The sequence below is a fragment of the Rissa tridactyla genome, chromosome 2, assembly GCF_028500815.1.
Source record: "Rissa tridactyla isolate bRisTri1 chromosome 2, bRisTri1.patW.cur.20221130, whole genome shotgun sequence".
Classification (NCBI taxonomy): Eukaryota; Metazoa; Chordata; class Aves; order Charadriiformes; family Laridae; genus Rissa; species Rissa tridactyla.
This window is the reverse complement of record NC_071467.1, coordinates 137,075,115-137,091,573: the sequence shown is the minus strand read 5'-3', so window position 1 is coordinate 137,091,573 and position 16,459 is coordinate 137,075,115. Positions and strand designations below refer to the sequence as shown.

General features: G+C 37.5%; 1 long non-coding RNA gene across 5 annotated transcripts in view; it reads left to right on the top strand.

Moving 5' to 3' along the window:
• Positions 1-16,459, top strand: part of LOC128905773 (uncharacterized) — a 156,207-nt gene that overhangs the window by 137,520 nt on the left and 2,228 nt on the right. For 4 of the 5 annotated variants that reach the window (XR_008464979.1, XR_008464976.1, XR_008464978.1 and 1 more), the window contains 3 exons: positions 442-1,647; positions 5,260-5,362; positions 9,436-9,470. This is a non-coding gene — a long non-coding RNA (uncharacterized LOC128905773). The remainder of the gene's footprint in view (positions 1-441; positions 1,648-5,259; positions 5,363-9,435; positions 9,471-16,459) is intronic. The other variant, XR_008464980.1, reaches the window with a different exon arrangement.

Sequence of the window (16,459 nt, the reverse complement as noted above, 5' to 3'; positions counted from 1 at the left end):
TGTGTCATAGAATGCATACTGTCTTTTTTGTTTATTTATTCAGTTTGTATTTTATAAATCTGAACAGGGAAATAAAAACAAAAAAACCTTGATGGATTTTTGCATTTTTAATTGGCTGAAAACTATATCCTCAATAAACAAATAAACAAGCATTTACATATAAAAATACAGTAACTTTCAAATTAATCAAACAATATATTCTCTGCCTATATGTAAGAACAACTGAAAAGAACCCCCAAAAATCAGAGAAAAAGGCAAGGCCAAATTCAAAACATGTAAGCTATCAGGAGATTGAGAGGGAAAGCATCAGCTGAGAAAAGCAGACGTGAGTGATCTATAAGAAGAAAAAAACGAACTGTGGCAAATCTCATATTATATACGCATGTGAACCCATGCTGCTGCTGAATCTTATCTTTTTATTTCTCATTTTTATTTTTACAGTTCTTTTCTATCGATCACGCAGAGACAGAAATGAGTTCCACTGCTGCTGATGTTAGCTTGAAGAAGAAATGCCGCAAAGCTTTTCTGGTCCTGCCGCTGTGGGAGACAGGGATGGCTGTCAAACTTTGTTATACAGAACGCTGCCTAGCCCTGGCTGAAATTCAGCCAAAGCGATTTTTACATTTGAGATAAGCTGTGGGTAAAAATCAGGCAAAATTACACAGCCTTTCGATGTATCAGGCATCTCTTCTGAAAAACAACCTTCCCAACTACTACTTGACAAATTTATCTGGGCAGAGGTAAGTCTTCAACCTGTGTGACACCTGTGTGTTATGGTGAAAAGACAGTGATATACCTAGGAGATGACCAGTTATTTGTATTAGAGTCTGTACGTTTTGTAAGTATAAAGCAATTCTTCTGAAGTGCTAAATCCTGTTGCACATAGCTCTCAGGAAAACTTTGAAATGTTGATGACAGGATGGAAATGGAATGCTTGACTTGCAATTCTGTGCTGAAAGCAAATGAGCGAAAAAAACCCGTCATGGTTCCCAACCCGTGTTGATAAATTATTCTGAACAGCAGAAAACATAGAGAACGCAACTGTAGATTTTTAGGTTTCAGGGGGGAGGGGGGCAATAGTTACATCTGTTGTCCTCCCTAAGGACATAGTTTTTGTCTTAATTTTTTGTCTTAAATGACTTAAATGTTTTATTTCACGGATTTCTTAGGTCTAAATGAAGGAAACATCCTTTTGCCTGTCTTCCTTCGAGTCGACTGAGATATGTATGCTGGATTTGCATCTCCGGCATTTCTATAACATCATAGTGGGGATCGTGTCCCTGTTCTCTTGAACACTCGCAGCCACTGGGTGGAGAACTTGTCTAACAAACTCTCTCGTTATGACAGAGTGAAAATCAATCCAACTGTACTTTGCTGGCTGGGCAAATTTGTCTAATACAGGTCATATATTAGGCTTTTCTTTTTCAGTGGTCAACGTGGTTCAATTTCCAGCTAGGACATAATTTGCACAATAACCTGAAGTTGAAATTAATACTAAGAAACAAGCTGTACTGGGCTTAAGAAAAATCCATTAAGCTGTCTGCATTAGAGGAAGAAGCTGACCAATGGAATTGAAGCACATTTGTTATACTGTAAGGAGAAAGTTTCAGACAAATATCACAGGAACCAGTTTGACACTCCAATAAGGTAACTTTAGGTTTAATCTTAACTGCAAGTAAGAATATTATCATTATGATTTATTTGTGGTACTATCCTGTCTGAAGGACTCAAATGAGATCAGAGTCCCACGTGCTAAACACTGTGCACTTGTATCCAGCAGAAGACTGTACCTTCCCAGTACAGCTGTTTTTTAAATAGGTAAAAGTAAGAATTGTCGGGAACGCTGAAGAACAAAGCAGAGTGGTCCAAAATCACAGACATCACCACTGACAAAGCTAAGGGCAGAATGCAGGTTTCTGATTTTTGCTCTTTTCATCTTCTTACATCATAGCCTCCACGATAATATGATTCAAATGTGTCATGTTTTTAAACGATATTTCAAAACAGAGCGGACACGTCAGAATTTGAAGTCATACTAAATAAAGATTCTGAATGGTGATCAAATAAGAAGGTAAAGATAGTTAAAGAAGTTAGGCTACCCAGAAATAGCTCAGGAGGGGAAAAGAATATTTTATTTTTCTGGAGAAAGACACTTCTAGCTAAAACAGAAAGAAGTAAATTTCCAGCTCCCATCCTTTCAGTAACAAGGGGAATATACGATGGTATCCACAGGAAAATTTGTTTCTACCAGTGAGCTATAAAACAGAAGTCAGCTCTGCCCAGCAAAAAGAAAATGCTTTTATTTCGTGAAATCAAACTATATTTTTTCCTGTGTTGTATTCTGCAAAATGGTTAAAATTCAAGGGAAACATTTTCATCAACTTATTGAGTGTGATGTAATAGTTGATACAATACAGAGACTTTGTGAAACAGAGCGGATCCATGGGTTCTAGTGGACCCAGCTAAGAACTAGATAACTTGCAAATTATTGTTTTTACTTTTTAAATAGGAGTGACATAATAGGTTTCTGCATGTTATACTTATAATGATCTCCTTTATACCAAGTCAGAATATTTCTATCACAAAAATCTTTATCAGAAAATATGTGTCATATCATTGAACAGACTAAATTATTAAGACAAGATGTTCTTATTTATATACTTGTATTTGATTTAGAAAGATGGAAATTGTTCTGGGATAGATTGTATCAGTTTTACTCCTGTTGAACAGTAACTTGCTGCAAATCATCTCAGTGGTCAAAAAGAGCAAAGTACTATGGAAAAAGTACGGATCTGGCAATATTAGCAGCAAAAAACTTTGAACTGAGTTTGAAGAGCTGCAAATTCCATCATTCATTACGGGTAATATGAACTGACTTTCTGTGGGTGCCTATGCCATATGTCTTGGCTTCCTTATATCTGTATATGCTTTAAAAACAGCATTACCCGATTAACCATTTACTTGCTAGCCATCTAGCTCCTCAGAGATCCCATTGGTAAAGATTATTCAGACAAGTTTGTGCAAGTAGCAAGTTGGCTGAATAATCAAACCATTTTTGGTCTGAAGAAACCAACAAAAAATCATAACTGGTTCAGATCAAATAAAAGTGTCTCTGTTCTTTCTCATACAAATCAGAAACTAAATTATTTCGGGTTGTGCTAACCATGATATTTGTATTAGGATATCCAAAGAGAAAAGCATAGTTGCAGATATGCTGTATTACTGGTGGGAAGAATGTTGCCATTCTACCTAATAGCCCAGGGAAATTCAGATAATTTTCCCAGAACCTGGACATCCAAATTCCTCCTTTTTCTGAGGGATGGTGATATCCTGTGTGTCACACTATAAGCCTTGATTTTATATGTCATTCTCTTATGAGAGGTGTTGAAGATCCCATATCAATATTTAAATATTCATTGACCCCATTGAATATTATTCAATACTCATTGAAAAAAAATGTATTTTTAGTGCCCAGTGGCCAAAATACCCATCTGAGCTTTAGGAAAGCCATGCTCCATTCACATGTCTATGAAGTGGAACTGTTCAGGAAAACTCCTTGATATGGCATTTAGAGCTCTGTCCTGCACCAGGTGGATTTAAATTTGTAGCTTCCCCAAGAAACTGGGGTTTGCTCAGAACAGTCAATAAATGAGGGCTGCCTTGGAGAAGCAAAAAGGAGATAAGTCTTTTCCCACTGTCATCTTGATTTATCCCTCCAGAGTTTAGGATATGCAGTTACACAGAGGTCCCATCTGCCAAAATACAGAAAGAGCGGTCATAAACTTTCATTACAGAACAATAAAAGAGAATAGGTCTGGATTCAGCCATAGCTGTCTGACTAAGACCTGTGAGTTACAGTATTCTACCACATCCTTTTAGCATTACTTCACTAACAGAACAAAAGTTGATTTTCCCAGGTTTTCCTCGCTGGACTTAAGTTAGCATCCCCTGTCTGTCATGCGCAGCCAATTTTTAATGCATCTCCTTCAGTTTCGTCCGGTTTGGAGGGAGGACACTGGAGCTCAGGAGGTCACCTGTACATGTCAGTTTGTTCTGCCTGCTGTGAATCATAAAACACATCCAAGCAAGAGCGTAGGCATTATCCAAAGCACAGAGAAGAGTTTTAAACTCTACATTTAGGTAGCTATTTTCTGGATGCACAGGTACCTTTGTTTTAAGTTTCCTGATGTAAACTAGTAAGGAGTAAAGAGGGGAGGGGTTTTACTTTTGATCCCCTGAAAGGAATTTTGGAGGAATTTACCTTTTTCTGTTGACTATGAGGAGGAATGTCAAGCTTAGTGTTCAAAGCTGGACAGTAGGAACACTGCCCATATTTTAAGTACTCACACCTGACTTAGGTGCTGCACCAAAGTTAATGACGAGATACCATGGCCCCTTTGAGATCTAAGAATTTGTTATCAGCTCCACCAGGGACAGAGATTCTCTCTAGCTTGTACACTGGGCTGTGCAGAAGAAAGAAATGTAATCAACTTCTGGCGTTCTGTGCATGTTCAAACACACTCCCCCTTTCCCCCGCCGACGTATAGTTGTCATATTGTAAACATTCTGCTAAATATTTCCTCCACCTGTTTCAAAGAATTAAAGAATCATCTCTTAACGGGAAAAATAAATGTACCAAATGTCACAATGCCTCAGGGGGATCGAAAATGATAAAACAAATGTTGTAACATTCTATTTTTGATCCAAAGGTAAACAAATGAAATGATGTGTGTACATGTGTATTCACACAGATTCACTCTAGCGGTCATGTAATCCATCACTGAGACTATCGGTTAAGGGAGAAATTACAGTTCCAACATATTTTCCAGACATTTAAACCTTTCTCATAAAATTATTTTGGGCTGAAAAATGTCTCCTGCTCATTCTCAAGCCAGGTCTCGGAAGTGAATTTTCTTGGAAGGTTTCATAAAAAAAATATGTTCAGGGTTTTTATTTTCACATAATAACTCTGAAATACATTAGTTGACGTTTTCCAGATTCACTTTTATGCTCAGCAGCTCAAAAGAAGCCCTTATTCAGGAGATGGACTAGATGGCAAAAAAACAAAGAAATTTTTTTACTTTTAACCCTTCTGATTGCTATATGAGAAAAATAGTCATTTGGTTCTGATAGAACACTCCCATTTTATGAGGCATAAATCTGTTTGGTTTTACTGTCTCCTTCTGATAGGGGTAAATTCTTTAAGAAAGCGTAGATTACTACTTTCTAGTGAAGTTAAATATATACTTTTCTTTGCAGAAAATGGGTATAGATTTTGCCTTTCACTGGTGCAATCCACAGGAGATGGTTCAAAGAGGAAAAAGCAACGAAATACCCCACTGTTTTCCCTTCAGAGCTTCCAGTAAGTGATCTTTTGAATTAGAGGTGAGACCAGTAGGCTTGAAGACAGCTCAGGCTCCAGATCATGTGCTTGATTGTCTAAAGAATTCAGATTGATATTTAGAGATTTAGTAATCTGGAGGCCTAAAATGAGGGCTAGTTCTTAGGAGTCCCTAGAACCATATGCATAAAAGATATTTATTGCTATACTTTGTCATAGTCAACCTTCTCATTTATTAGATGTGTATGTTGCTTTGTAATACTATGCTGTTAGCTGTTTAGAGAGAAGCCTGTGTATGTTCTTACTGCTTCCTCAGTGCCTACTTTTGTCTCCAGGCTGTGCACTATTAGATAGTCCTGGGACAGAAAGAAATAACGCTTAACAAACTCTGTGTGAACATCTCAAGCTAATCACAGCATGAAAGAACTGACCAGTCGTTTGACTTGGAGTCTTCAGTTCAGTTCTAGCTCCACTGTGGTTTTGTCAGGCAGCTTAGGATATACTTGAATTAGCTTTACAAGAGTTAATGCAAGCGCTTGAAGCATCTTGTGTCCTTCCTTCTCCTAAGGGCATATTGACCTGCACCAGCTTCCATACTGCTGCAGCTACACTGCTGCTCATGGTACCAATGGGGTACAAAAAAAGCTAGCTCAGGCAACCCTGGGCTCCACTGCAGTCTGCATCCTAGGCATGCATTGCCTGCTTCTAAAATAAGGGTAAGAAGAACAGCAGAGGTTTTGTGAGGATAAATATATGAGTGATTATGAGATCCAAGGTTATGCTGAGCCATAAGCCTGCCTAGACAGAATAGAAGGAGATGCAGTCCTGCAGAGCGGGAGTGTACAATATTGTTGATGCAGTGGCCTTCCTTTTTGATGCTGCTCCTGGCTAATAGCATTTAAGCTGCTGACATTTGAATCAATAACTAGTTATCCCTTTTCAGAATGGAGATCATTCGATAATGGAAATGACAATGAAACCTAAGGTGGACTCATCTGGCAAAATGAAAGCATTCTTGTCAGTGGCATTAGCAGAGATTTCAGAACTCTTTCCGCTGTCTTCAAAGTTTCTGCTCCTGTTCTCAAAAGGCAGTTAGTCTTTTCCTGGGTGCTCTGCTTAAATGCTGACAGGACTTTTTAGCTGTCAGGCTTGATTATCTTATCTGTTCAGAGCACTTTATCAAGCTGTCTGATTCATATGAAGAAGGTAAATAAATTAAAACCTCGTAACATGTAGACTTCCCTACCAAAGAGCATGTCCCTGATGCCACACACTGGACTCCAGCACCTAATGATTTCAAATTTGTTTGTTTTAGAAAAGGAAAAAATAACCACTGGATTAAAAAGTGTCCAGTGAAAAGATCATGATGTACCCCCAGCATGTACCCACTGAAATCAGTGGAAGTCTCCCTCTGGCTTTGTGGGACTTCTACAGAGTCCATATGGATCACATAGTCATTCCTGTATTTACAGTTTAAGTTAAAGCTAGGGCCATAGTAATTTACAAAAGGGTAGGAAGGGACTGTCAATATTGCAAACAAGCGTGCAAATATTTGTTGCAACTGAAGGCCTATTTCTGCTGAAGTCAGTTAGAAAGGGGAGCAGAACAATGGAATGAAATGTATGAAGATATCGTTGTGACTTTCAGTGGATACAGTATCAGCTTGCAGAGGCAGTTAAAGTACTTTTTCTGGGTACTGTTGGAACAGCATCAGATTTTTAATACACAAAGCTAAAGAGGATGGAAAAACTTAAAGTATCTTGATGTTTTAGGATGCTTTACTACATGCATTTCAATTTCTTCCTAACAAGTTTGGCTCATTTTTCTGAAGCTTTAAATAGCTAAAAAATGGCTTTCCTATGTTGCCCTGATATTCTATTATATTCTGTTCTTTCTTTCTGGCATGTATGATATAGTGTAATGACATCACATCCATTAAATCTGTCTCTCTTGCTTTCAGAAACTTGTTTAAGGTTAACTGAGGCACAGGGGTTCTATTTCATGCATTTGATGCTGTTTAAACTGCAGAGCTCTAATTCATAATGCCTTTAAAACAATAAAAGAATAACCAGTAAATGGGTCACTGAAGTTGAGACAAGGCTTCTGCACTAACAATACTCTATATGTTATATATGACTGAAGCACTTTTCATTTCCTGAACTCTTCATATTGCCAGGGAATACAATCCATACCTTGTTCTCTTAACATAACTTTGCTGTTTTAATGAAGGCTGCTGATTTGGCAATAAGTAAATTAAATTTAATATTAATACCCATGTTAACTACCTGAGAAATGACACCTACAGTACTTCTCATCATTAATCTTTTCTTAAGCAGATGATGAACTGGGGTGAACATTACATATATATGAATAAATATACATACATACTGCACACATATACGAACATAATCCCAAGAAATATAACAATATGAGAAGACTGATTAAGTGTAATGCTGCCATAAAATTACTGCATATAATTCATTACATTTCTCCATATCTCCATGTATGGAGATAGCCAAAATGGACTAGCCAAAACTTGAAAATTACAGCATTGTCCAGCTGAAAGTTCCACAGAGAATGAACCAGCTCTTAAATAACATATTAAAATAAGCTATTGTACATACTAAAACTAATTTGAAAATGTCAATTGGAGATCATATCATTTATGAGCTTCAGACAGGTAATTATACAGTGTAAACCACGAGACGGAGATGGTTGCTTTCCAAGCTGTTGTCTAGGATTTGTTGTACTCAAGTAGTAGCCACGATGCTCCCCCGGCTCAAAGCTGGATATGCTCCAGATATGACTGCTTTTTCTCTAGCATGCAAGAAAAAGAGGCTGTCCTTGAATACTGAGGTAGTAACATCTGGAGATGCTTTGTTCTTACCTTTGGCAGCAAAACTTGCCTGTGGTCAAACAATCTAGATGAAATGCACCCACAATGCCCAGATGTTCCAACAACAGCTGAAAATGTCCATGATGGACCAACATGGCAAGGCATGATGTTTACATAGCTACATTATATAAACCCAAGAACAGGTTAAATAATGTCCTTCTATGCAATCACTCTACAACCAGAGTTACCTTTCCTCTCACTCCAGCCTGTCACATCCCAATCAACACTGGATGGGATGTGATCCCAATCAACAGCCTTTAGATAGAGGCACCTACTAGCAACTTCTGGGTGTTGATTAAGGCTGATCTAAGAATCATCGGAAAGGCTAAACTTTGAGCTATGCTTAATCTGTCTGTAATACAAAAAGAGAAACAATTGACCCACTGCAAAAGCCTGCGTGTGTGTGTGTATTTGCATGTCGTGACTGGGAAGAAGAAAAGGATTTGTTACGCTAGAGTATCCTCTCTGCCCTAGGAAGATCTTTCTTGCAGTGTCAGTGATGATAGACTCCATCCTTGGAGTTTTTCAAGACCTGCTTGCATAAAAACCTCAAGCAATCTTGTCTGAGCTCGTAGCTGAGCCTGCTTTAAGCAGGAGTTTGGATAAGAGACCCCCTGAGCTCCCTCTCTTCCAACAACCTCAATTCTGTGATCCTAAAGCTATAGCTGGATACCTACAGAGTGTCACCAGAAATTACTGTGCTGCACTGGAGAATGTATTTGTTTCTTTGTAGCCTTGCTTTTCTAGTTTTTGGGGGGTTTGGAAGGGGGCTGTTATTTGTTTGTTGGTGGTGTTTTGTTTTGTTTCTTTTTAATTTTTGTTGCTTTTTCCCCCAGAAACTAGCAAGTAAGTACATTTCTACAAAAATTTTACGTAACTTTTAGTCTCACCTGGCTTTCCATCACAATTGCAGAGTCATTCATTTAAAATCCTTCTCTTACTGAAAAGTAGCCCTAAAAATATTTGTTTAATAATGATTCATTAATGTCCTATCTTTTCCTTCATATTTTAACCCTGATTTTTTCTTGTTTTTCTCTCCATTTTGCTGGTTAAATAAAAATAATAGCCTGTGTAGTGGGAATAAAATTGAAATTAAAAATAATTTCTATTTAAAAAGCTTTAAAATCCTCCAAATTTGTAGGAAAAACACAATTAAATGAAAAATGTACAAGTTATTGTTGTGTTTTTTTCTTCCCAGCCAGCTTTTTTCTTCAGAAATGGGCATGAATCATGGTAAGTTTTTTAATAGTAGTAATCAGAAGGCTTTGCAACTGAAACCAGTCAAATTATGGCTTCTAAATGTAGACTTTTTTTGTTAAATGTTTAGTATAGCCATTCAGGGAAACATAATGTTGTTTTATGCTAACTAGCACAGATTGAAAGTATTTTTCAGTCTCGATGTTGACTTGTCTAAGAACCTTTGTTTATATTGTATCCTATTTATGCAAGAAAATGAACTTCATTTTAAAGCTGGTATCTCTGAAATAGAGGATAATTTGCACTGCATGGATTCTGTCTGCAATATCAGCTAAGTTTGCAAAGAAAACTAGTGTAAAAACAGTAATGTTCAAACAGCCATATCTCTATTCTATACTGATATAATTCTATGCATTAGAGTTGTGACAATTTACCTAAACATTATACCAGTGTAAGTTTTGATAACTCATAGTGGAATTACGTCTGTTAAGTCTCCAGATCAAGTTACCTTTTTTTTTTTTTCATAAATGCTAAATATCACTTATGTCATTGGGGGCTGCTTGCTGCCTTTCCATTTGTGCTAAAAATTAGGACACAAGCACCACATTCAAGAAGCTGGTCCTGAAAATCTATTAAAAAATTCTTCCTCTGGGCCAGTTCCAGAGAAAGTGAGTTCCTCACAGCCCTAGTGAATGGGATTTGCTCTGTGATTCTTGAAACAGACCACAGTTTGAAGACAGACTTACGAAGGGATTGACTGATCCAGTGTGAAATAGTAGGTGTTTGAATGATACATCATTTTTCTCAACGAACAAAAAATCTACCAACCAGGGAATAACTATGTGACATATTATTGAGGGCATTTGTGCTTTGGGGTACAATGCACATTGATCGATACCAGGTGCACGTCTGCCCATCTATATTGAAAATGTCACATGACTTTGTCCCATAACTTAGAGGCAGAGTTTGTGATTGGAAGAGTAAAATCTAAGGGAAGTTCTTCTACTTCATGGGTGCATGACTACATCACTGATTATTTTCATTATTTTACAGAAAGGATTTATTCTTTTAACAGAACTTTCTTGCACATAGTACTAGAGTATTGCACAATAGAGAGTGCCCTTTCTTGCATTTTTCACACATTCGCAATGGATTTAACTACAGTAGTATATTAAATAGAGGTGGGATACAGACTTAGGCAATGGCATCCAAATTGCCCAGGAAGCTTAACTATTATTAGCATGCTCCTTGGCACAGTTTTCAACTGGATCATCTAATACTTTACCAGACAATTGTCAAATAAGTTTTGGAAGATAGTTTGGACAAGGACTGTTCCCAGTAAATAGTTTGGACAATAGCTGTGCGAGAGAAGAGAGTGTGGCTGTCCTTTGCTATTAACCAGTAGGTTCTGTGCCTTATGTCATTTGTTGAAAGTTTATGGATGAATAAAAATATAAACCCAAGTCGTCTAAGTCTTTGGCAAGTGTCCTAGCTGCTGGGTGATCCTTTTTTTTTTGGCTTGTGGTGGCTCCATATAGCAGGTTTTCTCTGTTTTTACAGGCCTAAATATACAGTCATTTACTCCTGGAATTAGTCATTTAGTCTCTGAATAATCATCTCTCAGTCAATGTGTGTGTTTTCTGTCTGAACAGCACTTACAGGATTTAATGAATGGACTGTGAAGTCCTTGGGACACAGATTTTTTCTTATTTTTGTTTTCACTTTATCAGGTTAATTTCCTCATAATTTCAGTTAGTCCCCAAGAATACAGGTGCTCTGTAAGCCTGAAAATACATTCCGCACTATTCACTCTTACTTTTGAGTATTTCCGATGCAACCAGATTGAAATGTGCCTCTCATATTCTGAGTGGCCTGGCTTCCTAACATTTTTTAAAGGGTCATTCACTTCAGTGAGGGTTTGCAACTGAATGAAAAATTCACTATGTTCGATTTTTACATTCTCACATGCTAAAAGGAGAGTGATACACAAAATTATTTCCTTCTTAGAACTTAAAAATTACCATGCCAAGATTGAATTACATGATGAAGAGATGCATCTTATCCATATGAAACATATACGTGCTATCTGATATTAGTATGCTGATATGAAGCCAGGAAGATTTTCAGCAGTCCTCAGCATCTAGATCTGGATGAGTTTCAAGACATGGTTATCTCCAGTCTAACACTGTGGTGAAGTAAACCAGATTGCTAAACATTTTTAAGAGTTGATATCTCCCCCTCTTAATAGGAGCAGGTGGATGAACACATTTGGAAATCTAGTCCACTGCTATACTGGGAGGAGACTGGAAGATTGGATGTTTTCAAACACAGATATATTTGTTAATACCCTGGAATTGCACAAAGCCGTCTCATTATTTGTGTATATTTCAAACATCTGTGTTGCAGAAAGATTGTGGTGCTCCCAAAAGGCCAGGTATTACTTCCAAAACTAGAGGTGAAAAGCAGTGATTCTGTTAGCTATCATCAGTGGTCTCATTTGCCACCAATTACTGTTTAACTTCATAAATCTTTAGGGATTTTATGAGTAGAGCTCATGCAGCTTTGAAACTGTGGTGAGTTTTTTTTTAAATCTGATTATTCACAGCTTGCTAATTTGTAATTGGACTTTTACAACTCAAAAACCTCCAGATTTCAGAAAAACTAATTTATTTTTTCTTGGTTTAATTGTGGTATTCACACTCAAAACTGTGGAGTGAGATTGCTTCTAGTGGGTTGTATGCAGTGTTCTGGAACTAATAAAATATATTATTGATTGCTTAATGAAAAGCACCACGTTCATACAGATTTACTGTGGCTGAGGATGGATACAACAGCTACTTCTTATTCTGTTTTGAGGATCACCTGCCATTTTACTTGGGTGTATTACTGCATATCAAGTGTGCTTTTAAATTAAGTTATGGTTGCCTACAGGGCACTATGTTGGGTGGCTCCATTAAGGTACCCTTATACTTTTCCTCCCATGCAGTGCTACCCGTTGCTTTTAATTTAGCTTAAGATCATCAAAATTAATTATGATAGAGTGTATTAAAAGTTGAAATAGCAAATCAAAGAGTTTTATTAAGTGCCCTTTAGATTTTCTTATGTGTTTAGTGGTTTTAGCTTTTTATTTGCTCATCACTGCCTGATTCATCATGATTGCTATAAGAAGGACGGGTAAAGTGGAACAGAAATGCCTGACTATGGTGTGAATAACTACGACTCTTTCAGTTCCTACCTGGGCTTGATATCCCTACCAGGGGAAATAAATGCACAACTGTTCCAGCAATGAGAGTGGCAACTCGTACTTGTAGTTGCCCCTCCTCTGTTGGGGTGTTTGGTTTGTGCATCTTGGCAACAAAGCAGTGGCTGTACATCAGGCATACAATAACGCTGCCGGTCCTCCTCCATCATCCCAATGGCAAAAATTCCAGGGTGTTAGTGGCACGTCCCAACAACCGTCACTGCACTGTGATGAGTCTTGTAGTGGAGAATGAAGTCCCACGCTAGCTGCCGGACATGACACGGTGTGACCACTGCACTGAGTGGTTGGGGCAGGATGTATTGGGATTTTTCAGTTCACAATTGGTAGGGGCTGGTGGAGACCTATCCAGTCATCTCCTTATGTGGGCCTGCTTCTGTACTGTGACGGTTGATGTCCCAGGGTACAGACCCTGTGAGGTCTCCTAGGCATAAAGTTCTGCTGGGATCCTAATTTGTTTGGTACCCAAATGGACCGTTAATTCTGTGGTTCTAGTCCACACCATATAAACCTTTAGCCTCCCTTTAAAGCAGAGCAAAATTTTTCACACAGATGCTTGAGTTTGCTCAGTCCTCTACATCTGCTGCATCTCTGTCTGTGTCAAACTACCTGGCTGCTAAGGATGGAGGGACTTGGGGTAGTTGGATACATCTGCAACTGGAGAATAATATCTGGCATTCATTAGTGACGTTGGATGTACAAAGATACACGCATAAGGGATTGTAACATCCACGGCAGATTCCAAACCTAATGACATTGTCATCAATATGGTCTCAGGCAGACAGGCCAGCTACCCAAACTCAACCTGGAAAAGATGTCACATGGGGTTCAGCAAATAACTATCATTTATTCATCTTTCTTCTGTTACAAAGTCATAGATTTTTAAGTGAAAAGACATTATAGCCACCTATAACCACCTTCAACCCTAACCTATCTATCTAACCCATTACATTACATTAACTCAGGTAATACATTCAATACACATACTATACTCATTGATATGTAGATGAGCATACCCCTCTTAACCATACTCTACTTTCAGAGGATTAATAGTTTAATGATCAACAGAATAACCCCAATGCTAGAACCATTCCTTTGATATACCATACATAACAATTCCTGCTAAACATGGCAGTGCTCGAACACATACCTTGAATGGACTCAGGTCAAATCAGCTCCTCATTTCTAGATGTACCTACAGCCAATGTACCAGGTGACCTATTAGTTGTACTTCTCACGTGAAATTAGCAACCTGCTGCATATAAGATCCTGTATGCACTAATTCAAAACCATTCATTCCCCCTAAACTCCTTGCAAAACTTGTGCTTTTGTATCTCTGGTTCCTATGTCAGGGCCAGCATACTACAAGTCAAAGAATCCATCAATTTCTTTAACAAATCACAATTCTTTTGGGGTAAAAGATGACATCAGAAGAAGCCTTACATAAATGATACAATGCTGGGTGATTGTAATATCCCTTTTGATCCAAAAGTTAATTCTCCTCACGGTTTCAAATCCTCCCTTTGCTTCTAGTCAAATTTTGTTTGGATCCACTTTGGATCCTGTTATACCTTTTCCTGCCAGATTAAACTCCTACTTACTATCGGAAATATTTTTTTTCCATGTAACCAGTGTGCAAATTGTCACCAGGTCATTTGACAGATCAACCAAATAGGTTGCGCTTTTTCCGTCTCTCACAGTGAGGCATATTTTGAAGACTTCATCATTGCATCTTTCCAGAATGGCTTCCAATTCCTTGGTATCCTTTTAGAATTACAGGTATTAATTCTGGACACAGAATTACAGTAATGGCGTCATTAATGCTGCCTTACCACTTTTATCATTTTCCCTTTCTTGCAAATCAATTAAGGATCATGTTAGCTCACTGAAGGAAATCAGGTTCATCTGGTCATCTACTCTTACAGTAATTTGTTATCAATCTTGAGACAGAATCATTGCACTCAACAATAGCTTTTCTCATCTTACAAATATTCCTTGTTTCTACATAGAAGACTTTGCACTTGGCTGCCTTAAAACCTATGTTTGGATCTGAACTGACCTCTCCAAGCGATCCAAGTCTCTCTGTACAACTGACCTGTTGTCTGTATTATTTACCATTCCACCAATAGGTCACACCCAGTCCTCTGATTAATTGAAAGTAAAAGGAAATAGATTTTTTTTTCTATATAAATTAGTTTAATGCATGAGGCCATGACCCGAAGCCCATTAGACTCACTGAAAGAATTTCTATTGAATTCAGGCAGTTTAAGATTGGGTTCTGAGTCAGTTGCAGTTCTGTTATTTTAGAAATTGTCCTGACTCCAGGACTGAGTAGAATACATTATAGGCTTTCCTGACAGCTACAGAATTAATTTTGCTTAGTCTGGCCTATTTTTTTTCTATTTTTTTTTCTTTTCCCTAGCAAAGAACAGCTGAACTATCCAAGCAGTATGGGGTCAACAGCTGGCTTCAGAGCTCACACTGGAATTAAAAATAATTTTCAGTAGCTTAAAAAGCTAATAGTCTGTGCATCCAGTTTCTGGAAGTATCCACATGCAAGGTCTTAATGTGATCTGTATTTTCTTAAAGAGTAAAGCTGTTTGTTCAATTATTTTTCCTTAGTGATAGTAATAAAAGGCTTGATTTGATAATCCGGAGTGAAAATTCATGCGTGTTGTGCATTTTGTGGAAAACTACAAAATTTCCTATTTTCATTCAAATGTGGGATGTATTTTTTAAAACACTGAATAATCTTATTACATATTTTATAATCTTAAAATGCTGAATAATGCAAGTTATCCTTGTTTCAAGTATCTCTAGGAATATAATTATTAATCCTTAATAGATGGAAAATCTTTTTATAAAGAAAAGAATAAACTTCATTCAGGTTTCCTGAACCTCAGTTTCCAAGAGGACATGGAATGTATTTCATTTGAATCTGTCTTGCCTATATGAGTTACAAACTATTTTTTTCAATGACTGTTCCTTAGTGTTTTTATGGGTAGCATCTAATGTAGTACGTCCCTGATCTCAGTTTAGATTAAGGCACCAGTATAATAACTAATAATAATTTTTCAATCGAAAATAAGATGTTACAGAAATAAAAAGGGATTACTTTAAGGTGAACACTCTTCAGCATTGGCTTGAAGCCATCTTCAGTGGTCAACTATAGAAAGATTTATTGGTCAGATGACTTTCATATGTCCAGCACAAATTAAAATCCCAATCTTGGAAATTTGTTTAACAATAAATCTGAATTTAAGAACCATAGCAACCTGCCTCAGGCCACAAGATATCCTTTCATTTTTTCCCCAAAATCATAAGTTCAAAACCCCTTTACTGTTTTTTTTTTTTATTGCTATTAAAGACAGTACCTACAATTTTCTCTCTCCCAGTCGCTAGAGACAGAAATTTATTTGCTAATTGTTGCCTGTATGCTTTGGCACACAAGGCCGTATCTTTCAATACCAAAATAGTTGAGTAAGCTAATTACGCTGATCCTAAAAGATTCAATGCCTGTAGGCTTTCTTTGGTGCATTGTGTATTTATATCAGAAATGAAGCTTGTCTTGTCTGCTTGCTGTGCTGTGCGTGGGTTCTTAACCTCCTGCTAAGATCCTAGCTATTGATTTGGGTTGGCTCTCTCGGTAGGTGCCTGGCATGATGCATGGTGCCTTATTTCTCACAAAGCGTTAAATACCTGCTTCTGCAAATTGGAACTTTTGCTAGTACTTTAAGATGGTCACCAAAAGCACATCTTTACTGGT